The sequence below is a fragment of the Aythya fuligula genome, chromosome 3 (genome assembly GCF_009819795.1).
Source record: "Aythya fuligula isolate bAytFul2 chromosome 3, bAytFul2.pri, whole genome shotgun sequence".
Taxonomy (NCBI): Eukaryota; Metazoa; Chordata; class Aves; order Anseriformes; family Anatidae; genus Aythya; species Aythya fuligula.
In genome coordinates this window covers 7,147,520-7,170,274 of record NC_045561.1, presented here as the reverse complement: position 1 = coordinate 7,170,274, position 22,755 = coordinate 7,147,520, and the positions used below count along the sequence as shown (strand labels likewise).

The following is a 22,755-nucleotide window of genomic DNA, read 5'->3' as shown; positions in this document are numbered from 1 at the left end:
TCGTCGCCCTTCTCTGCACCCGCTCAAGCACCTCCATGTCCTTCTTGTAGCGAGGGGCCCAAAACTGAACACAGTACTCGAGGTGCGGCCTCACCAGAGCCGAGTACAGGGGGACGATCACCTCCCTAGCCCTGCTGGTCACACTGTTCCTGATACAAGCCAGGATGCCGTTGGCCTTCTTGGCCACCTGAGCACACTGCTGGCTCATATTCAGCCGACTATCCACCATCACTCCCAGGTCCTTCTCTGCCTGGCAGCTCTCCAACCACTCCTCTCCCAGCCTGTAGCTCTGCTTGGGGTTATTGCGCCCCAGGTGCAGGACCCGGCACTTGGCCTTGTTGAACTTCATGCAGTTGACCTCAGCCCATCGGTGCAGCCTATCCAGATCCTCCTGCAGAGCTTTCCTACCCTCAAGCAGATCGACACACGCACCTAACTTGGTGTCATCTGCGAACTTACTGAGGGTGCACTCGATGCCCTCGTCCAGATCATCGATGAAGATATTAAAGAGGACCGGCCCCAGCACCGAGCCCTGGGGGACGCCACTAGTGACTGGCCTCCAACTGGACTTGGCTCCATTCACCACGACTCTTTGGGCCCGGCTATCCAGCCAGTTTCTAACCCAACGAAGCGTGCGCCAGTCCAAGCCAAGAGCAGCCAGTTTCTTGAGGAGAATGCTGTGGGAGACGGTGTCAAAAGCCTTGCTGAAGTCAAGGTAGACCACATCCACAGCCTTTCCCTCATCCACCCAGCGCGTCACTCTGCCATAGAAGGAGATCAGGTTCGTCAAGCAGGACCTGCCTTTCATAAACCCATGCTGACTGGGCCTGATCGCCTGCTTGCCCTGCAAGTGCTGCGTGATGACTCTCAGGAGGATCTGCTCCATGAGCTTCCCTGGCACTGAGGTCAAACTGACAGGCCTGTAGTTTCCCGGGTCTGCCCTCCGGCCCTTCTTGTAGATGGGTGTCACGTTTGCTAGCCGCCAGTCGATTGGGACCTCCCCCGATAGCCAGGACTGCTGATAAATGATGGATAGTGGCTTGGCCAGCTCCTCTGCCAGTTCCCTCAGTACCCTTGGGTGGATCCCATCCGGCCCCATCGACTTGTGCACATCCAAGTGCCGTACCAGGTCACCAACCAGTTCTTCGTGGATAGTGAGGGCCACATCCTGCTCCCCATCCCCTTCCACCAGCTCAGGGTACTGGGTATCCAGAGAACAACCAGTATTGCCGCTAAAGACTGAGGCAAAGAAGGCATTGAGCACCTCCGCCTTTTCCTCATCTCTTGTAACTGTTTCCCCCCGCATCTGTGGGGATTTGAAGTGCTGCAGTGTGTGAGCTAAGACATTGCTGCCGTGCGTGGTTGTGTCCTGCTGCACCCGCACCCACCCAGGCACAGGCTAGGTAAGGAACTCCTCCTCCAAGCGCCCTCAGTTTCACGGTCTCACCTCCCCACAGGACAGAGCCTGCGTATGTATACAGACACACGCACACCCTTTTTCTTGAACGTCTGAGAGGCTGAGCCTGGATCCCTGCAACTTCTGACTACGCGGCCCTTGCACTCTGCCTGTTACCAGCAGCTGGGCTCCCACCGAGAGCAGCCTGCACAGCGCTTGCCGTCCTGGCCTGAAGTGAATGAAGCTCTGGGCTTTACGGAAGATTTCGGAGCAGCCCAGAGGGCAGTGTGGGAACCCGTTTAAATCCCAGATCGCTGGAGGAAACGGCGCCCCTAGGTGTCAAGTGGCCCCATAGCAAATCCAAACGCACGTTCTTGTGGATGAGATGGAAATGAAGCCTCTTCCCTTGGAAAACAGAAGGAAACGGTCGCAATGTAGTGGCAGCAGGCAAGGCAGCTCAGGGCGGGTGCTTCAGGGAGCAGGGGAGTGCTCTGGGGTCTGTTCTCCTCCCTCCTCCAGAGCTGCGCTTGGGGAGGCAGGGAGCTCTTGCCTTCTTCTGAAAACAAGTGGCAGAGAATAGCTGTCACCGAGATTATTTATTCCCTTTATTTCTTTGGCAAAACCAAGGGAAGCCTCTGACACTTCACACCTGGCGAACGCTTGCCTGCTTTTTACTGCCTCGTGGGCTTTTTTCCGCTGTGTCGGGCAAAGCGAACAAGTGTAATATTGAGGCAGGGACGGAGAAGAAAATGAAAAACAGAGAGCGAGTTATGCAGTGCGAGCCTTTAAAGCTGAGGGAAAAGCTGTTTAAAATTGCTGAGTCCGAAGCAAACATCGCCTGGGTCAGCTTTCCAGCGTGACAGCGATAAACACGTGACCGATAACTCAACCCGACAGAAGGGGTGTTCAAGCATACAAACACCGGGAACGCTGCGTGCTGCTTCTGCACCCAAAATGCGATACGTAAGCCTGGACTTCCCCGGCAGCACGCCTCCCGTCTCTCCCATCCGCTCGTTTGACGAGCAGGATGCCCTGTGAAAGCGCAGCCTTTCTGAGCCCATTAGAGAAGAGAGGCTCTGTCTCCGCGCTCCTTTTCGCAGCCCGCACGCTCTGTGAGCCGCACCGTGCGCGGGGGGGCTGCGAAGGGATGCGCTGGAACCGACCGTCTCACAGGCAGCCTTGTTACGGATGAACCCCTCGCTGGGAGAAAAGATGAGCTGCAACCCAGAGAGGAAAACAAAAAGTCATATTTGAAGGAAGATTGTGGTGCAAAATTCTGATTATTTATCGGGCAAGGAGATAGTCGGGGCTTTGTGTTATCGGAGATTCTGTGCCCTAGGAAGCTGGCAGCGAATTCAGCCCGGTGCTGCCAAACTGTACTTCAGAATCTGAGGTTTCATATGAAAAAGGAGAAAAAAAGCAAAACAAACAGAAAACCCTCTATACCCTGCAGCTGCAGAGAAAATACTCCGAAACTCACTGAGACCAGAGCTGTGTTCTTGTCTTGAGTCAGCAATCAGCTTGAAGCAATACCTTTGAGAAGAGCGAACTGTGCTGGTCATTCCAATGCATGCGAGCTATGAAGTCTGACGTGTTTCACAGCAGCTAGCCCGTTTCTGTGCTTTTTTGCAAAAAGCTCGCTGTAGTGTGTGCCGTGTAAGAACGTATGTTCTTGGGAGAGACGAAGGGAAACTAGAAGGAAGGTTTGTTATTATTCATGCAAATTTGGATTAATGCTCAACTTCCTTCTCTTCTTCCCCCCTTCCAAAAAAATAAAAAAATAAAAAAATAAAAAGCAAACAACTTTTCAAATTGTGGAGAAACAGAGAAACAAGGGATATTTTCTTTGCCCACCGGAAAAAGCTTTAGTCATATCCGGACTCTTGAAAAAATCAAAACAAAACCCCCTTCTTCCCACTACCTCCTACATTCTCCTTAGTGCCATATGCCCCAGCTCACAATTACCCGGCTTTTAATGCATTCCACTTCTGCTCTGACAGCTATACAATGTACAACAGTTGCACAGAGTCAGAAGGCAAATCTGTGAAGCACAAAGAATCAAGAATTTGGTGATAGTTTGAAGCAAATGTAGAGAACATGGAAGTAAATAACAGAAGTGTAACTGGATGCGGATGGTATTTTTTAATTTCTCTTTGTCTGTCTAAACCTCCTGTCTAGAATTTACTTCCATAGTACTGTGAATTTCCCTTTTGGCATCCGTTCCACGGAATTTACATTTAGTAGGCTGCGAAATACAGGGGATCTTGTACCTAGTGCTCGTAATCACCCTGAGGAACCTGTTAATCAGTGCAACAATTGTGTGGTTATATGGCTCGCATCGTGTTTGAGCATTGGAGCTCAACGCTAGAAAAGCCCTGTAATTGCTAATAATTAGCACTAGGTAAGCCTCACAAGGTTTACTTAAGAGTCCCCTCATGTCAGATTCATATCCACAGCCTATCTGAAGTATCCGAGCCGTTTAAGGATCTGGGAGGTAATACTTTGTCATTGTGTAAGGCAGAAGACCTGCGTATGAAAGGGCAAGGGGACTGTGAAATAATTACTGGCTCTGCATTTAATTTGAGTCAATGAAAATGCCAGAATGATTGAAGTGTTTATGCTGAAGATCAAGGAGTTAGATTGGAATAGGGTAATCAAAACCAGGGACATCTTTCTTAAGTTTTTAAATATTTCTTAGGGAGGAGGGAATGGAGGACGCTGAGAGCATGGCAAGGGACTGTTGGGAGGAAAATCAGGACCAGAGGTCGCACCTGTGTGAAGTGATGGCTTGAAAATGACAAGTAAAAATAGAAGTATGCTTCACTTGACGGTGATGAATGGGTTCCTTGACCTGAGGAGGAAGACCAGAGGTGGCTTTGCGCTGTGGAGATGATTTAATAATGGCAGTTACAGGTGAAAAATTTTGCTGTTAAAAATACAGTGGGAGAAAATGGCTGGTCTTAACTACGTGTGGGCACTCCTGCCCCAGGCCCCGGGTGCCCAGGCAGCTCTGCGTGGCTGCAGCAGCTGTGACGCGTTCAGTTCGCCACTTTTCCATACTTTGGACGTGATTCTCCCATCCCTGTGTTTCCCAGCTGTTCCCCGTGAAGATTTTACTTGGTGTTTATCTGTGCTTTGCCCGTCTCCACCCGCAGAGTATTGCACGCTGCCCCTTCCCTCTGGCATCACCAAACCGTTCAAGCACCCTCCTAAAGTTGCTCTGCTGAAGTTCAAGGCTCACAGAGCCAGCATTGCTGTATCTGGGACCGTACATATGGTTTCCACAACGTGGGAGGTGGGATCAGGCATATCTTCCTTACACATCTCTCATATCCCAGGGGCAAGGAAACGTTTGCCAGTGTCCTATAACTTTGCTTCTCTGCAAGCAATAAATGCCTGGAGCCTGTCGGCGTTTTGCATAGTAAGACAAAAAGCGTGCTGTGTGCTGCTGGCTGCCTCTGTTCAAACATGAAGCTTGGATTTTGAGGTTAGTGGAGGTCTGTTTGCTTAAAAGAGATTCTGATCAAGACGAATTATGAAAATGTCAATAAATACCACAGTTTAAAAGGTAATAAACTGACTATTAATGTCGAAGGCAGAGCTCCAGGCAAACGTTAGCAGCAGCCTGAACCACCTACCTCTACGTACCTTCTTCCTCCACAGCACGGGCAGGAGGGGCTGAAGCAGCCCTGGACCTCAGAGGGGGATTCTCGAAAAACGTCACCAGTGCTTCACAGACACCGTGCCCGTGGTTTTGTTACTTTCCAGGGGGTTCAGTCACACTTTTCCATGCAAGTCCCTCACACGCGTGCGACATCAATCCGTTTCTCAGCTAAAAATACCCGGTACTTAGCAGTTTACTATGGAGCAATTAATCACATATTTGGGTACCACGATGCCGAGTTTTATTTTGTTTTGAAATACCGTGTATGGAAAATTGGAAAAAATAAATAGGCAAATGCCACACTTAGCATATTTCTCTTCTGGTGCAGTCCTTTTAAAAGCGCATCAAAGATTTCTCCTCCAGACAGGAGTCAAAAAAACAATAATCTTTTCATGCGCCAGGTCAGGGTTTAATGGCTTGCCCACCCAGTCAGGAGGTACCTGGTACTTGCCAAGTTCAGTCTGCGCGCTCTCACGACACCAGCTGAGAGATTATCAACTCAAATGACCCATTTGGGGAGCACTCCTCTCCGTAGGGCTCGCCCTCCCCCTTTGCTGGACTTGAAGTCTGATTAGTGTTTAGACATCGCTTCGAGATAATGATAATGTGCCTTTTAATTAGCATCAATATTTCTAATCTTTGGGGGAATAATAATGTGCTTCTTTTTTAGCCCTTGACTGTTGACAGATGGCCACTTATTAAACATCATTAAATCCCGACATCAATCATTTTTGTGCTTTTTAAAATATGCTCATCGTTTAAATCCAATGATACGTACGGGAGGACGGCTTTTCAGGCCAGGGTGTTTAGACTTCGATGCAGAGCTGAAACAGCGTTTGGTGAAGGGAGGCCTGGTTTCTTGAGACGCTGTAAGGAGAATCACAGGGGCATTGCTAACGTGTAGCTTCAGCCTGCGTGCGTTGCGTTAAAAGGGGCTCTTGTATGGAAGCAGCCTGAATGCTTTTGAGACAAAGCCACTATTTAAACATTTAGAAACTTGAACTTCTGAAAAGCCTGTGCTCATCTGCAGAAAGCATTCCATGCATTTACAGGGGAATTCATGTAGCGTGTGTCTCTCTGAACACAGTGAAAAAGTGAGGATGAATTCCTGTATGTTCTTTGCAGCAATGCTTTATTGACTTGATGCATTCTTGGCTAGAACCTCTGATTTGTTATTTGTGAAACTTTGTTTAATGAGTACAATTACGATCTGCATTGTGTCCTTGCTCATCTTAATAGCAGTATTAATTTGCAGGAAGGGACAAAAATTATCTCGTGGAGTTATCAAGCAGTGTTTAGGCTTTCTGAATGCTAATTAATTCAGAGCTCAAATGCTGTACCTGCTGTTTAAAAGGCTGGCAGCTTGCATCCATCACCTGAGTGACAGCTGTTCTACCTTTTTTCTTTTCTTTTTTTTTTTTTTTTTTTTTTACCTTTCAAAAGAGTGGGAAAGGTTAACTCCTTGCACACCGATGACTGCCAAATTGAAGTAACAACTGGTTTGTTCAGAATTTTAATTTGCAAGGTTTTGTCTTTAACAGACATGCTGATTCTCACAGGCTCTCTGAGAAAGGATTGGTGGTAGTAGGTTATTAAGAGAGATTGCTAAAAATATCTCCAATGCGCTGTTATTTTTTCTGGACAGAAAAAAAAAGTTTCTCTGACAGTTAATGTCAGAACCAGATCCTCCATGCAAGCCAGAAGAGAAAGAATTAAAATATTGCTAAGTCAGGTTTGAACATTTATATTAAGCGAGGAATCTGAAGAATTTTCTCTTGGACTCAAATCCTTTATATATATATAAAATACTGTCAAGGAGAACATTAGTTGTAATTCAATTAAATGTTCACTTAAGCCAGTTAAATATCAAACAAAATAGTAAAGAGCGGTTTTACATGATATACGCTGCATTCAGCGATCGTGCACTAGGCAGAACTGGTAGTCTTTGGTAGTGAGAGGGGCTTTGAAGGTGTGCAGGTAATTTAATTTAATCTGAGAAAGAGTGTCTTCTGGTGGAAGGCGTACATTCGTATGCAGATTTGAGAGGATTACGCAGTTGCCTGAGTGATGGATGAAGCAAGGCCCTAATACTGGATTACATTCCTTCTCTTTCACAGAGGCACAGATAACGAAGTATGCACGATAAGTCGCCCCTCCGTTCCCTCCTGCCCACCGATGGAAAGTTTAATTGCACTACTTTTTCTTTTTGGGGAAACATGAGACAAATCAACACTTATCTCATGTCAAAGGGCATCGCTTAACTAACGATACCAAATAGAGAGCCACAAAGGCTTTCTGTTGGTATTTTAGGGAAAATGCAAGCATCTATGCTGCTGATTTGCTATGTGAATATTTCAGCTGTAGGGTAGACATGTCGTAATAATACATTTTTCCTTCTTGTTTTGGAGGCCCTGTGGTTTTAGGGGAGCGTGGGGTGGACGTGCTAATGCCTTGGGGCTTTGATTCTGCTCACACTGCTTTTACGCATTGTGATTCAGTAAATCTCATTAAGCACACGTTTAGCTTCCAGTATTCACTGCAACTTCTGTTGGCTTCAATAGCAAATTAAGCACAAGCTTAAACGTTGTTTGGAGCCTTAGGGAAAAGTGATTAACCTAAAGAACAAAGGTATGCTATTATGATATTTTAACTCATTAAAATCCAGTAGATTTGCTGATACTGATTTGCTAAATACTCTATATTGAAAGTAAAGCAATTACCTTCTTGGCTGCAATGCCAACGTGAGTGTATGAGCTAGGTATGTCTGCTGTGACAGTACCTTGTTTTTCACTCCTGACCTACTGTTCTGTTCTTATAAGCAATTAGTGGTTATAATTCATGATTGAGAATGCAAACTCATTACAAAAATACAAAGTTTTACAAGCTTGTTTACAAAGTGTTCTTGAAAATGGAAATCGTTTTTGAGAAATTGTTGCCTTGTTGCGGGTTGCTCAAACATCTTCCGTTATTACTCACCAACTTCAGAAGACGTTTCTGGTCTCCATGCACAGGGATGCTTTTTGAAATGCAGTTTCATAAAGCAAGCACACAGCAGCTTTGGAAGTGTTATCTCAGTGTTCACTGGGGGGGCATTTTCCGTCTTAATTTATTGTAGAGTTTGATACAAAGTGAGTGAAATCATGCTGCGGCAAGGCTGAGATGTACTTTTTGAAAAAGCGTGTGAGATACTGTAATGAATCCAGCAACTTCTGTGAAAATACACCTCAGAACGTAGTTCTGTCGTTAGGGTGTGATTTATTAAAAACTCTCAACTTTTAGAATTGATACACTTTCTGTCCCTTCTTCCCCCAACCCCAGTTCTTCTATTTATGTATGAAATTCGTAAGACTTGTTGTCTAATCCGTGGGGAAAAAGCTCTAAAATAACCCCATAATGATTCCTAAACCATGAAGTTGCTTAAATACTTGGGGTGGGGGCTTAGCAGAAGGCTGAAGGGAAGGTTATCATTTGTCTTTCTTATTTTAGTTGCCATATAGGAAATAATCAGCTCAAGACGGGAATATCTGGGGGGTCTTGACATGGCATTGTTAGCTTCCCCAAGTTGCTGTGCTAGAGGTTTTAACCACAGCAGTTAAAAATAAAAAAATAAATGCACAGCATGGTGTTCACTGCCCTACAGTTACAGTGTGTGCAAAATCATGAGCTCACTGAAATCTTGGAGTGAGTTATTTGGGGTCTGTAGTCTGTCTTCAGCTTCTTGAAATAAATCTGAGTGATAAAGCTGCATAATTGTTGCTACTGTGGTGTTAAAATCTTGTGATGATTCAGTCTCTGTGCTCACTGAGTCAGACCAAGGAACCATCGAGTCTGCTGACTTGTGTTTGCTTCTTGACCTTTTGGCAAAGATCAAGTGTAGCATATGTTTTTATCAATTTAATATCTGTTATGTCCTCAACTTGAGGGTTTTATATTAAATGAGTTTGGGGACTGGGAAATGTACTAGGAGCTTACGCCATCCTCCCATGCACGAAGCTGGCTATTGCCGTGTTTCTAGAATGGTGTGAAAAAGAAGGGAAAAAAAAAAGTAGCAGGTCCCCAAATGAACATAAATGAGTGTGAAGGGAAGAGCAGGAACAGAGGAGGCATAGATTATGCTGCTCGAAAGTTTTCTCTTAATCTCTAACTGTTTTCAGCTCAGGGCTTTTCCTGAGCTGAAAAAAAAAAAAACAAAAAAACACAAAACCCACAAACCTCTTTCGGTTGCATTTTAGGCTGTTGCTCGTTGTCTTCCCAGTCCATATTAATTACCATTTTATAAGGTCCAGAACTGTAACATCAGATTACACCTGCAAAACTGGGCTAAGTAGTGAAGTACCTTTGTACTTAAAGGGTACAACGAGCCTAAACACAGTCTCATCTTATTGAAGGGTGAGTTACTGCAGCACTGTTGCCGTTGATTTGCACTGACCACTGTTACTAGTGCTATTTTTCTGAATACATAAATAAATAAGAGTGAAAATAAAAATTGGAATTAATCCCCAAAACCAAACCAGAAGAAAGGTACTGCATCACGGTGCAGTGGTACCCGTGGGATTATGTTGTATTTGATTAAGGACCGTTCGAAAGAACTGGGTGAGATCGATGCCTTTGAGGAAACGCTGCTGCTCCAAGTATGTAAACCATATTCTGAGATATGTGGGAAGCAATGGAGAGTACTTGCTTACTTGAACATTTCTAATTGATTAAGTACCAATCTATGCCATTTTATGCTGGTTTATGAAATGCAGGTCCGGAACTGTTGCTACACGTAGAAGTCAGCGGGTGGCTAACAAAAGCTGTTTTTATTTGGCCTGTGACTTAGTTACCGCTGAGGTCTATGTAATGCAGCAGGTGATGACAAGCATGGCTTATAACATCTTTTGAAACGGAATCAAGCCACTAAATGACAAGTGGAAGTGACAGGGTGGAAATTGGAAGTTGTATGAGAAGCAAAATGGATACAGTTCAGATAGGGAGCGATCAAACTCCTTTCTAGGTGACATAAGAATTTGACCCTTCAAGGATTTCTTACCAAGTATGTGAGGTAATACAGAAAGGAGGTACCTATGTCATCGTAAATTAGCGTCCCCCCGTTAAGTCTCATTACCAAGACACCTTCAGTTTTTAATTATTTGACCTGCCATGGTTAATAAAAAGGCTATACAGTAAAGTTAATCTGCTATGACATTTTTGGTGGTAGATTGGATGCCAAATTAATTGCAATGAAATAAAATAAAAATACTTGTTTCCTTAAAAAAAAAAAAAAAAAGACAAAAAAGAGCACCACAGATTTTCTGTTCTGCATGTCTTCAATTAGTTGGGGATTTCTTTGTCATTGTTTATGGCTTCAATATTTAAATTAGGACACATTAGGTAAAGCTGATGATTTGGGGAAAAAAAATAGGTGCTTATTAATTGTGACAATTTTAATGTTGCTATTTAATGGAAAATACAATAGTTTGATTTTTAAAAAATCTGTTTGAAGTGGAAAAAAATAGTGCCTGCAAGATAGAAATCCGCTGCAGCACAATGCCATCTTATTACTATGCGTGCTACTATGCTTACAGGTTATTGTCAATATACAGTGTCTACTGGCAAGGAAGCTTTTGTTTGTCATGGGAACAAAATGATTGCTCCTCATTTTTCTTGACTGCTGAGTTCTTTTAGCGAAAAGCATTTTTATCCTGGAATAAATATTGATTCTCTCTTTTCTCTCTCCGAGAAAATTAATTTAGTGAGAGTTATGTTCACCCAGGTGAGGGAAGGGCAGCTGAAGGCCCAACAGGCTATGTAGAGTTGTGACACGGGCCAGCCTGCAAGAAGTGTCTTTATTACTCTGGGCCAGCACATACACGCTGGCTCTTTGGAAGAGCATCTCCTGGGGCAGAGCAAGGGAGGATTTGTGGGCCACTTGTCTGTAGCAAGTAGGACTGCAGGCTTTCCTGTTTTCAGCCAAAAACGAGTGTAATCTGTTTGCTTTCATTCACCACCTCTTCCCTCCCCTTCTGAGTCCTGTCCCCAAAAAGCAGGCGGACTAGGTGAAGCAAAGGGCAGTAATGCGTCCTGCCTTCCAGGGACAGCCATGGGAGAACCGTAAAGAAAGGCCTGCAGTTCTCTGTGCTGACTTTTAGCATGCAGAAATCCTTTTCACAGGGCTGTGGGGGAAAAGGAGAGAGGTTAGCGAGAGCCAGGCCTTCTCTTTGTAAATCGGCTGAAAATGCGGAGGTGGGAACGCAGAGCGTTGAGGTGCTGCATGGGGACAGGCTCTCTGTCAGAGAGGGATGTGGTGGCACACTCCAGATGGACAAATTGAAAGAATAGGCAGTGGGGAGACTTGGGCAGAGTTCTCCATAGAATTGCACGCTTCATTTTCTGCTCTTCTAGCAGCTCTCTCAAGATGTTGTAGGAAGCAACCAAGCCTTTGCAGGTGGCTGCCTGTGCCTGTTGCTCTTGTAGGGTTTGACTTCAGTGTCCATGCATGTGCATCCCTACCAGCCCCGTGCACCAGCCCCTGCTTCTGTAGAAACTGTGTCTTGCAAGAGCGAGACTTCTGCTCCCTCAACTCCAGAAGAAACTGTCATTAATCAATTAACAATTAGACCACATAGGGAAGGTATCTGGGTTCCTTTTAGAGAATCATTGCTTTGGTGCCTCAATTTGGCCACTCTAGAAGCAGCAATTAGGGTTCTAAAAAAATGATTTAGTGGAATTTATTGCAGCATGATAAGCTTCAGTACTTGTAAAGTCTGTGTAAGCTCCTGACATGCTGAATCACTGGATACTATTGTGAAACCTATTTTTAGACGTTTATTTGCTGGACACTTGTCTTTGTATTACAGCATTGACTGTTTCCTTAGTAAAACATTTTGAAGAGATGAAGGAAAGCGATAAGGATTGTACATCTCCAGCACAATGTTAATTGTCTGCCTCCAGTACAATGTTATCGTGCTTTTGTTCCAAAGCCAGTACTGTTGAATTAATATCAAATTTTCATATCTTTTTTTGACTTTTTTTTTTTTATGAAAACACACGCGCACACACACACAAAAGAGCTAACATATAAATAAACCTCTCAGACTCCCGTGCTTCAGACCGATCATAATGCTGCCATTGAAAACAGTTAGTATTGTCTGAGAAGATTTTAGGCTGAAACGGGGACTTTAATATAGCCTACGTTAGCTGTCCTCAAGGGAATACATTTCCTAAGGGGCAAACTACTGTTAAACTGATGTTTTGTGAGATTTAGTACTGATGTCAACCTTAGTTCTGCTGCATGAAGTAATGCGATTAAAGCGCCAAAACAGCCCAACGCAGGCAGAGCCACTTGGTTGAACCTGGGGATGTTTCCACATAGGTGATTAAAATTTGATTGAACACCGATAGGAGTGTTTGAGGCATGTCCGTGTGAGATGTCAGAAAAACAAGCCTGGAGCAACTTCGCTGTTTCCCCCAGAAGGATTCTGTCCAGAGAGAAGGATGCACTTTTTACATGCAATAGCAGCTGGATATTTTTAGAATTACTTGGAGGTCCCTTGTAGTAAGCCTCGATGAGAGGACAGATACGAATCAGGTAGCACTCAGTCCCATTTGTGTGAAGTGGTCTTCCAGGGTAAAATTACAATTTCTTTCCTTCTAAATTCGGTACCCATTTGGGAGCAAATTAATTAAGACTAAGCTGATAAGTATCTGCTGTTGTTCTGCAGTGATGGCATGGTAAGGCACCAGGGGTCTACATGCAGAACTTACTGGTACGTCAGAAAAAATAAAGTGCCTGTTGGTTCTAGAGCTGTTACATGATACTTTAAAGAAGTGACTTAATTTCACGTTCAGAATACCCAGAGGTATAATATCTTATTATTGTTATTAACTCAGATTGCATTAATTCAAGAGCTCTTTCCTAATTTGAGAGCCTTTTCTCATGAGACAGGAAGATGGTCTCTCTGTACTGTGCCCTATGTGGTTTCTGATTTTATCCTTGCTGTGACTTGACCAAGTAAAAATGAACATAAAGTAAGTCAAACAGACTCAAACGCCTTGGTTTACGGTTCCCTCAGCAGTCTTTACTGATGGACAGGACATGTTTGGAGGTTTTCTCAGTGGGATCGTTATATGGATTGCTTAGTTATTCTGTACATGCTGGCAAATGGGGTGGCTTCCCTGTTTCTCGTCGAGTGCAGATCAAAAATTGGTGCAGCAAAAAGGTTAAGGCTGCCAGTAATTAAGTATTCAGTTAAGACAACGGAGAACTATACGTGAGCTTTCCACTAAATTGCAGGGGATGACTTGACTTGATGTCTGCATTTGTTTAAGTACACTTGCTTTCTGTGCTTAAACAAATGCAGTTGTTTCACGTTATCCTCTGTCATTTGCTGTTGAAGTGTTTTTCTGCCTTAAAGTGAAGCTAATTGCAAAACTGTTTCACATGACAATATTGAATATAAAGGGCTATGTGTTCCTCCATAACTTCTTTTGTATGAATTCTGTGCAGTGCTATCTCAGTGAGGTGGCTGGAAAATCGAGTGCTGAATCTCTTAAAAATGCCTTTGAATGCTGTCTTTGAGCAGAGATGATGAGGAATGAATATAGCCAGAGCTTAATCATAAACTTTTCCCTTTCCTGACAGTACTGACATTTACTTGTTTCAGCACAAATGGATGAATCACAGCTAATGAGTTGTTTTGATCATTTACAGTGTTAATGCAAACCCAAGGCTCATATATTTTGACCCTGTACCTCTGGATTAACTGTAAAAGACCGAAAGCTGCTGTTTTGTGAGGACATTCAAACCACTCCCAAAGTCGCTCCATTCGGTAGGCTCCAGCCTGGGGGAACAAGGCACGGGCATGCCGTGGGTGACTGCACGCGCAGGGAGCCTGCGAGGCAATCCATCACCAGGGGATGTTTGCTGGCACCGAGCGCTGCAAGCAGGGTATTTGGTAACGCTTCCCTTTCACATGAAGCTTTACCTTTGGCTCTTAGCATGAGTGAAATGGAGTAGTAGCCGGTGATCCCAGCGAGTCTCACTCACATCAGGCTTCTTAGAGGGTTTTGCAGTGGTACGTCTGCACTTCTGTCTGCTTGAGTGTCCAGGTATCCTCCGTTTGAACGAGAAAAGGAAATGTGGGTATGTGAAAGAGGGAAAGAGGATTGAACAGGGAGATGCTAAAGAGAGAAAAGAGGGAAATCTTGACCCTGTTGAAGCTGAGAACATTTACCTGTTCACCTGTTTGTTCTAATAGCCCTGTATTTTTGTATAAAGAACAAAGTAAAAGTGCGTGGCATTTCAAAGTGTATGGATTTGCACTGGAAGCATGTTGTTGGACACTGGAAGAAAATTCTGTTTGTAAAAATGGCTTGCGATAGTTAGTTTGAGAAGCAGAACCTGAACCTGCTGGAACATGAACCTGCTGGAGAGTGTCCAGAGGAGGGCGACCAGGATGGTGAAGGGCCCAGAGGGGAAGCCGTGTGAGGAGCGGCTGAGGGCACTGGGCCTGTTCAGCCTGGAGAAGAGGAGGCTGAGGGGGGACCTCATCGCGGCCTACAGCTTCCTCACGAGGGGCAGGGAGAGGCAGGTGACCTGTTCTCTGTAATCGCCAGTGATGGGACCCGCGGGAACGGTGTCAAGCTGAGGCAGGGGAAGTTTCGGCTGGACATCAGGAAGAGGCTCTTCCCCGAGAGGGTGGTTGCACCCTGGAACAGGCTCCCCAGGGAAGCAGTCACGGCACCAAGCCTGCCTGAATTTAAGAAGGGATTGGACTGTGCACTTAGCCACATGGCCGAAACTTTTGGGCAGACCTGTGCGGTGCCAGGAGCTGGACTCAATGATCCTTATGGGGCCCTTCCAACTCGGAGTATTCTATGATTCTATGATTCTTGAACCATTGTGTTTCTGTGATTTTAAAAACATTTTGCTGCATATGGGCTTTTTTTATTTTTTTTATTAATTTTTATTTTATTTTTTAAGTGGGGATCTAACACAAAGGCCTTGCAAAAGCCATCAAGTTTAACCTTTTCATTTTACGTGACACTCTAGAAGACGATAAGGGGGCGATGCTGCCAGAGAGTTTACACAGAGGATGGAGTGTGGTGGTACTGGAAAGGATAATGGCTTCAGCTCCGATTTTCTTCCTCCTGCTGCCACAAAGCATCTGTAATCTCTGCTGGGTGCAGTCAGCCTGTGGGAAGCTTTCCTTCCTGCAAACCCCAAGTCAGTCAGCACATGATTTGGGAAATTAGAGAGGCATCAGAGTTGGACTTGTGATGACCTGTTTTAAAAGAAAAAAAACTGTGGATGGATGGCGAAGGGGAAGGATGGGAAGAACACGAGGAAGGACTTAGGTATACTTCCATCTGCAGTTTGTTGGAGAGAGTACTGGGATGGTATCAGGTGCCACAAGCTGCTCTGTCTCCCATTTCACATGGAAATGGGGGAGCTCACTCAAAAATCAGCGTGCAGCTGGTTGGGTCGGCACTTCAGGGGGGTCACTGGCAGTAGGGAAGGACTGAGAGTGAACGCTTCTGGGATGAAATTAGCTGAAGTCTTCTCTTATCATATAATAGCTTATTATACCACAGTATTCAGGCAAATGTGTATAGTGTAACAGTGCGTCAATTATTTTGTCTAATAATAAGACTCTTCGTTTTGTGCTGCAGAAACAAATGCCTTTTTCAATTACTTTAATATGCTACATTCTTTAAATTAGATGGTCTATAGGCAGCATATAAACAGCACTCTCCAATATTATTTCAGAAAATGAATAGCATGTGTGTTCCCTCTGCTCATCTACAAGAGAAACTGCCGAGTGACATGGGCTCTTGTTATTTGCTTCCATACGAACAGTAAGTGCCCGTTCTCAAGAAGCACACATTTGCCGTGTTCTGGCTCGTAGAAGGCTGTGTGTCTATTTGACATGCTCTCAGTGGAGAATTGCTTATCCATGCCTGATCCAGACTGGTTTCACCTTCCAAAAGAAACTAGCATAGGTCAAATGTTGGCAAGATGGATTGAAAAGTGTTTCCAGCTGATGGAAATGCTTTTGGTAACAAAGTGGGGGAATTTGAAATCTAATCTATTCTCAACGGAAAAGCAGCAAAACGGAAAAATGTTTCAACACTTACAAGCTATTCCAGTATCTAAAGTGCTGACATACATGACTTTTTCAAAAAACGGAGACCAAGAATCAACTAATTTTGCGTGAGTGGTACAAGTACAAAATATTGTCTGTCATGAGCTGCACTATGCCAAGAGATCTTTCTTGTCCACTAGTTCACTACAGTGCTAATGGCCACACCTGTATGGGAAGGTCTCCAGACTCCTCTTCCTCCTCCAGTTCTTTTGCTCAGTGTTGTTTTTTTTGTTTGTTTGTTTGTTTGGGCACTCCTAATTTCTCATTGATTTCCCTTCCTAAATTCTTACTATTTTCCCTTGCAAAGTTGAGTCTTTCCATCCCTTAGTTGAACGTTCGTCATTTCCGTCTTCCTTTTTCTTTTTTTTTTCCTCATCTGAATGTATATTCACTCTTGCCACGTTCAGATTCTTCTGTATATTATTTCTTCGGTATGTTGTGAAGTTGTTCCCATTTGTCCGACACTTTGGGGGAAACGCATGTTCTCACTTGTTACCTATTCCTGTACACAGAAGAAAGCGTGCTGTGAGCTGAGGAAGAGACAAACGTGCCTTATTGGACACAGACTGTGTTATTCCTCCTGAATTTTATTAGCTGCTTTTCTTTGCCCTCCATTCCCTACATCTGTCTCTGCCTGTAAGCACAGTGTAAGTCAGAGTTAGGGCCAAGTGTGATGGGTTTCCTGTTGAAATACAGAATAACGATGGAGATGTGAGTCACAGACTGAGTAACGCTGGGTACAACAGCACAGATAGTGCTTGGCTTACCTTTATTTTAATTTTCTTTTTTTTTTTTTTTTTTTTCTTCCATTTTTTTTCTCTTTGTACCTCTCCTAGCACATGTATACAATAAATTGATATATCATAGGAGATATTTAATCAACCTTGGCTGCCTTCTCTTTTGCCTAAGCCAGGAAGCTCTTTAGGAATATGGATGGTACCTCTTACCCTCACCAAGCACATCTTTTAAGTATAGCTGTAAGATGCTTCATGGATTTGGAGATGGTGTCCAAAGTGTCCAGGAGAAAAAGAAAGCAGAAAAAAGCAGCGGACCTGAACTGAGTCGGAGTGTGCAGCTGCCTTTCGAGGCTTTGCAGGGCGAGTGAAACCTCTTGATATACCCAGACTCTCCCACTGCCCTTTGCATATCACAGATTTCCAAGTTCAACTGGTGTATGTGAATTTCTGGTGTAAATTCAGTACAAAATGAGGCAAGGAGTCCTTACAGCTGTTTTGGTGAAATCTTTTAAAATTTCATTTTCCCTGACGAGGGCAATCAGCAAAGAGAGATTTCTGCAGTGTGGAAACAATTGCGTTTGACTGTCTTGAGCAAATTCTCCCACTACGGATTGACTACTGAGATTAAGTGGAATTTCTAGTGAATCCTGTTACAGTGGGTCAAGCACTCTATCTGTGGTCGTGCTTATTTTCTACGAGCCTTGGTAGAAGTTTATTTTAGCAGAACCATTTTATAACTCTTGGAATATGTTCGTACTTGGGATTGCTGCTACTATAGATAATGGATGACCACTTAGTTAATGTTTGACGGCAGTTACAATACACATCTCCGAAGTTAAGTGTCCTTATGTCTTTATATGAGAACTGACCTTCAGGGACAGTAAACATATTGTTTGGCAACAAGTTAATTACAGACTTTATCTTCCAAAAACATTCATGTCACGGGTGGGATAATTAAGATGTCCTTGCAAGTGAAAAAAAGTTCTTGAGTTATAGTAGTGTTTCAAAGTAGGTGTTTGAAACCGAGGTCACAAGTATTACAAGAGCTGTGTACTCACGTTATTTTGACTAAATAATTCTCCTCTTCAGGCTATAAAAATGAAAGATGGACTTAACTGATACGTATGGCAATACATTCTGTAAGTCTGAAAAAACAAAGGGATTTGGGTTTTGCAGGGGTATGATGGGCAAGCAGAACTGATTGTGTTTGATTTACTGGGGGATTGTTTGCTAGGGTTTATTTTGTTTCTCTCCCCTTTCCTCCTTTTAAGACCTGAATCTTCTGTTAAATGGTTAGGGTCATGTTGGCCCCTTCTAATTTTGTAATGTGAACTTCATGGTGATAAATAGCTAATTATTTGCAATTGAATTAGGCTATGAATTTAAATATGACAGAAACAGATGTACCGGTGATTACCTTCAGTGCATTGCTCGGGGGATCCAAGTTTAGCGCCGTGTAAATACCTTCCAGAAATGTTTTTTTTTTTTTCTTTTTTTTCCTGAAGTGGGGCAGTACAGCTGTTGGAGAATCTCATTGAGAAGTCTGTGAATTCTGCAGTATATGAACATCCTCCAGACCGATGTGTCTCAGATATGGTGTGTGTTTTGTTTTGTTTTGTTCTCTCTGGAAGAATTCAGGGAGGAAGAAGAGGAGTTTTCCTTGCTGGGAACTGAAGTTTCTGCGCTGGAGTACTACATCTCTGAGCTGCGGTTTGGGTCAAGCAGAGATTTTCACGTTCTACATTCAAAAGGGGACACTGAGCAATTGCCAAAGATGGAGCCCCTAGAGGGGCACAATGCAGTGGAATAAAAATGTTGTTGATTAAAGGCCCAGTATATGCAGTGCAATTTTGTGGGTGGTACTTAAATTAGAGACTTTGTCGGCTGGCTGAGTTATGCCATGATGGAGCAGGTTAAGTATCCCAACGTGCCTTGGTCTTAACATGGAACTAATAACCAATACACACACCAGTGTAATTTCAAGATTGGAATTACAGTATCTTAAAAAAAAAAAAGAAAAAGAAAAACTCTGCACATATTCTCTTTCTCAAAACATGATTCAGGAGATTGATAGGTGTACTAATTAGGTAATTCTGAGATACTGTTTTTCATTTGTTTTTCTATTGGAAACCTGCGTTCCAGCAGAAAGAAGTCCTTCCATCTTTAATGAACGGTACAATACCAGACAATCAAATACTGTTAGAATGATATATACATACATTTTCTGATGTATATGCAATAGAAGAAAAGGCTTATAAAATTAACAAAACATTCCCCCAGTATAGCCAAGATACGTGGCTGCTGATGAGTCATACCTTGAAAAATGCAGCAGGATTATGAATGATTGAAACATGTTCTTTGAGACCTATTTCCATGAATACATTTGTGGTTTGAATGATAATATTTAAGCAGCCCAACACTGGAGAACAATAGAAAAATGGGATCTAAGCATAAAGGCTTTGATTGATGAAACTATGCCATTCATGTGTAATGCAACACTGTTAACATGCCCATATCTAATGGCTACGGTAATACAGAGTGTGTCCACGATGAGTTTAGCCGAAGTGCAAGGCAATAGAATAACACTTGCAACATGGTTAATTTTGTTCCTGTCCCACAGACTGTCCTGACAGTTCAACCTTTTTATCTTTGCACTTGTACAAAGGTTGTCCATAAATATTTAGACATGGTGCATGCAGCAAAAGTCAGATACCTCTTCTAGATTCATTATTAAATGGCAGTGCGATGTGATTTTTACTGTAGTTTGATATTCAGCTCCAGTCCTAGCCCAGACATTAACTCATGTTTGTTTTACCTTCTGCAATAAACGGGAATGTAATTGGTTATCTCTGTCAGGATGTGGGGTATCTTAAAATGCAGTATCAATGACCATCAAATGCACCATGTTATGCCTGTAGTTTCATGTAAACCAGATAATTTTTTGTGAGTAAACTTTTCAGTTCCGTCTTTTTACTTTTTAAATATGGGGCTTCCTCTTTAATTTCTTTATTATTATTATTTTTGAAACCTTCTAACTTGTGTTGTTCATTAGATTTACTTAAGAGTTTTACTCAATGTAAAATAGCTCATTTGAGATGTTTTCTGCATAACTGTGTGCAAATAAGTATTCTGATAATCCCTTTCTTTTTAAACAAACCAATTTAATACTTGCTTCTGTCACTGTTACATGAAGATGAGAGAGTTGACCTATTTTAAAAAATTAGCTTTTTAGGCTTTCGAGCTACAGGAGAGCAGAATTTTAGAATTTGTAGAGTTTGGTTTTTAATTAGACAGTTGTCATTAGGGTTTGCTGGGGCACATACAAATGATATTTTCCTTTTAATTGTTACTTTTGCAATGAATATTACTGGATTTATTTTTTTTTTCTTTTCATAACCCCCTAGTGCTTCCTAACCTTGCTAGTGTTCTCCAGTGTTTGCCTTTGACCAGCTCTATACGCTTCAGCTTTGTTTCATAAAAATTACGTGGATACTGCTAGACTGTATAGACTATTTAATTTCATCTGCATTCACGCAATAGGCATGAAAGTTGATTTATATATGATTACAGTTATTTCTAACGTGACATTTACCCCAGAAGTATGGTAAGTTGTTAGCACTGGAAAAAAAAAAAAAAAAAAGTATTTTGTTAATGCTATTCTCTATTCAATGGCTTTGCTGGTACTTGTTGCAGATGTTTCAGATTACTGTCAAAACTTCATTATCAGTGATAATGTACTAATGCAGTAAGTTGACATGCGGGTTGACTGAGTGACTATTGCAATGTATAATTAGGCTCGTGTAACATGATACATTTCCACTGATCCTACACAGCCTTTAAATGAAATTTGTTTGAGCCTGGATTCATTTGCTGAATTTTTACCATTCCCTGAGTGACTGCTGCCATTTTTTCTAGCACTCTTGCAGGGTGGTGTGAGAACCTTAAAGAAACCCCGTGTTACACAGATCCAAATGTATTTTCTCCCAGATTTTCTTTTAATATTCATATCACTGGAAATGATGATCCCGTAATAGAATTAGCAGAATGTGTTTCTCTAACTCTGATAAATCAGATCAAAATATACTGTGTTTATATTGTAAATAATGTGTATGCTATATATTACTCGTGTTTATTAGTATTAAGCCATTTGAGAGCTACGATGCTGACCAATTTCTAGCCTGTGTAAACAAAAATATTGTTTGCAGAGATGTTTGTCTGCTAAGTGAAAAACTGGAATTTTAATGGAATCCTTCCAATGGCTGTCAGTTTCTTCCTCTGAGTTTGATAATTGAAAGTTTTTGTTTGTTTGATTTTTTTTTTTTTTAAAAGAAAAAAGGGGAAAAAAAAAGAAAGAAAAAAAAAAAAAGGAAGATGGTTTCAATTATCCAAAGCTAGTGGAATGTTTAACTACCCTTCTGCTATCAGTGGACTTGTTTACATTGGGATTTTGACTAAATTGAGATTGCATATATCCAGATGTTATCTGCCCGGGTGACTTTTTCATTTGCTTTGGCAAAGGATTTGATGGTATATTGCTACCATCTCTTTGTCAGTTTTCACTTTATATATTACAGGCTACATTCAGGCTTTTCTTTTTTAAACTTCTTCCGCTCAGCTGTTAACTCCTGCGCTTCTGCTATTCTTTTCTAAGGGTAAAATCCCCATTTTACGATAGGCTCATCGGAATCAAGTTTATGGGTATGGAAAGTTGTATGTTGTATCCTGTGCATTGCTATACATGCAGCTGAGCAAATGCTGGGTTTTATAGGTTGTATAGCTTACGTGTGAGTCTCAGACACATTGGGAATGTAATGTCCTCTAGCTGTGAGGCTAGATTACAGTCTTGTGTTTTGCCCCGTGTGGAAAGTACGTCGTCGTTAGGTTGCCGTGGGCAGCACGCGAATCGAACTGAGACCAAGAGATGCCAGTCTGATCCTGACTGCAGATTTTTTTCTTGGCCAACATGAAAAAAGCCCAAGTCCCAGACAAACAAACCCCAAATCAAAAAGAATCTTTTTTTTTTTTTTTTTTTTTTTTTCTTGTTGTTGTTTTCTCTCTCTGCTTTGCTGTGCTAAGGGGCACAGGTGTGTTTGAAATGCATCCACTCTGCGGTGTCCTTCAGTGAGGTAGGAAAGGAAAAGCTCTCCACCACAACCGCTTTCTTCCCAGTGCACAGTGACCTACGGTGCCGGTAGCCTGTGCAGAGGAGCAAAGGCTCCTCTTAAAGGTAGCTTGCAGCAGAAAAACGTTCCACGAATATCAGCGGGGAATTAGAGAACACATTAACCAGGACCACGCAGAAGTAGAACTGCAGTAGTGAAAAACAGGAACAATCGCACGAGGACATTGTCTCACTCATTACTGTAACGTCACTTTCCAGCACCGGGGTGTGGGGGGAGAGAAATTACCTGGCCCAGAAACCTGCTACATAGGATGTGCTTGGCTGAGAAACAGCTTGAGTAAAGAATTGCATTTTTTATGTCTTTCGAGTGCTAAAGTGGGCGAGTGCTCAAGCTCAGCAGTGATCAGACAGAGCTGCAGCCAACAGAAACAGAGGTTTGGAAGTGTAAGATCCTAATCTATGTCCTAGCGAACCTTTCCATTGAGTTATTTTTCCTCTTTCAACCTCCAGACCTTCTGGTTGCAAATTAGAGAGCTCGCACTAGTGCTCGCGTGACTCCAGATGCATACATCTTACGTGAGATCTGAAAGGAGGTCCTGCTATTACTGTTTATACAGACATGGGTAGAGTTATTCCTATTTGCAGGCCTTTAACATGCCAACTTTTTACTTTAAGTCTGGCTTACTTTAATGGCGGTATTTAACCTCAGA

At 42.8% G+C, this 22,755-nt stretch overlaps 1 protein-coding gene and 1 non-coding gene across 2 annotated transcripts in view; both read left to right on the top strand.

Annotated features, from left to right (window-relative positions):
• Window positions 1–22,755, top strand: part of MACROD2 (mono-ADP ribosylhydrolase 2) — an 857,094-nt gene that overhangs the window by 384,557 nt on the left and 449,782 nt on the right. The window lies entirely within an intron of this gene.
• On the top strand, window positions 8,902–9,090 carry LOC116488368. The gene has a single exon (XR_004253158.1). It is a non-coding gene; the product is annotated as a U2 spliceosomal RNA (small nuclear RNA).